This window comes from Halyomorpha halys, unplaced genomic scaffold, assembly GCF_000696795.3.
Source record: "Halyomorpha halys isolate HHAL.00 unplaced genomic scaffold, Hhal_1.1 Scaffold733.1, whole genome shotgun sequence".
In the NCBI taxonomy this organism is placed as follows: domain Eukaryota; kingdom Metazoa; phylum Arthropoda; class Insecta; order Hemiptera; family Pentatomidae; genus Halyomorpha; species Halyomorpha halys.
Window position 1 is genome coordinate 83,197 of NW_027108463.1, and position 2,288 is coordinate 85,484.

Sequence of the window (2,288 nt, forward strand, 5' to 3'; positions counted from 1 at the left end):
CTTGTTATAAAACTGATCAATTAAACCAACAAGTGCACAAGAAGTCCTATTTCCTTCTCCCACACTTCAAAAAGCTAAGATGGCTGTATAAGGAGATGGTTCTAATGAATGGTTTTCTTACCTAATTAGCTTCACTACTAATTTTAATCTTTAATACTAAATGACATATAATACTTATTTTTTTTTTTTTTATTTTTTTTTTTAGTTAAATGTATTCCTGACATCATAATTGATTTCAGCAACTTATTTCATAGATATGTGTGACTTTAATTAATATAAGATAGTTTAGATGCATTACTCGGAATGGAGATTATTTAGTAGAAAAGAGCATGCAAACTTACTATACTTATTTGTATTCTTATGAAAAAAGTTTTAATATTATAACTTTTTATTTGTTTGAAGTTCATAAGTATTTCAGATTATTTTTTTACAAAAGAAAGCATCTACAAAGAGGTTGTGTTTTATATACAATTAATAAATTACGTACAAAAATAAAATTCAGGAAATAGGTAAAGAGACAATTACTTACACAAATAAATATTCGACCATATAAATTAATGATTAAGAAAGCAAATAGTGCTAAATAGAGTTAAATTTCAATCCACAGACAGTACACTACAAGCAAGCATTTAAAAGAAAGATTTAGGTCATGCCATTTCCAATTATAATTATACATAAGTCCATTCAGTAAAAAGTAAAAACCAACAAAAGAATTTTTTTAAAAATAAAATTCCTGGAAAAGAAAACTTTTTGTTAAATGCAGATAGAAAAAAAAAAATTAAATCACCTGTTTTCTTTTTAAGTGTCTATTAAGTGTACTAATACTAAAATATTTTATGGATGGATTTCCTTGTTAATATATATCCATTGTCATAGGAATAAATCATTATAATATAATCAATGCCATTGTACATAATTAATATTAAAGTGAAAGGTGCTTGGCTGAGAAGACATGTCCAAATTACAATTTTTAGTCATAGATCAGTCAGAATTGGGAATAAAACAAGTCATTTCTTATTATATTTGATGTTTCAGCCAAGCTAAGTAGGCCATTTTCAGGAAAATGCTGGCTGATATAAAAAAAACAAAAAAACATAATATGATTATTTGTTTTGTTTTTTAGTTAAAACCTGACTGATCCCTAATAAAAAATTATTAATAGGAATAATTGCTGGTAACCAATATTTGAAAATTGAAAAATATTAAAAATAAATAAACAAGGGTTACATTTATCATGAAATAATGTAACAAATTGATATAGAAGATTAAAAAGTAAACAAACTCGATTAGGAATGTAGAATAAAAATATAACTGTAGATTGAAATATTTGAATAATATCTAATGGGTGTATTAGGGACCTGAGTCAATTAAGGTATTACATTTTAGTAGGCATAATTAGTTCAATTATCATGACAATTCACAAAGAAGGCGAATAAATGATAAATATGTATATCCTCCAAATGTGAATAAATGTTGAAGTCTATACCTTTGTCATAGTACCCACAATATCCAAAATCACAATCACAACAGAGTTATTTGATGGTAATTATTAAAAAAACAAAGTGAAAATAATTTTTGAATGACCAATAATGAAGGGATGAAGAAAGAAAATTTCCACTAACTTAGTTTTTTCAACACAAAACCCTGCATCAGTAATCATAATTTACAGAGATGATTTTTAAGGTATTATTAGTGTATAACTAATGTTTTAAATATCAGTGAAACTATATAACACCGACACTTTGCACTGTTCTTCATTCGGATATTAAATATAACTCTGTTCAAAGTGAAATAAATTGAATTCAGGAATAGTATGATAAGATATAAACAAAACCAAACACCAATAAAAATGCATTAGTTGAGATAGATATGAATTTCTTCAACTTTTAAAAAACTTTACAAAACAGATTTGTAAAGCTACCAAATTAATTATAAATTTTATGTTGGCCTATCATGAAATATGTCATAAAGTAATAATTAAATGAAATAATAAAAGACATTTAAAGTAAACTATTTAAGAAAAATCCATTGTTTTAAAAAAATCTTAACTTAGCAGCCTATTTCTTAATCATATATGACTAGATTTTGGATTAAAGGAAATTTGAGGAAGCAAAAACCTATTAGAAAAAATCCATATATTAATAAAACTGAACATTTTACAACAAATCAAGGAAAAACAAAATGAAATAATAAAAGAAAATATAATATTATAATCCCTTCTAATCAATTTTTATTTATTTACTAACAATATTTTGTGATTAGAAGATAGGAAATTTAATGAAGAAAAT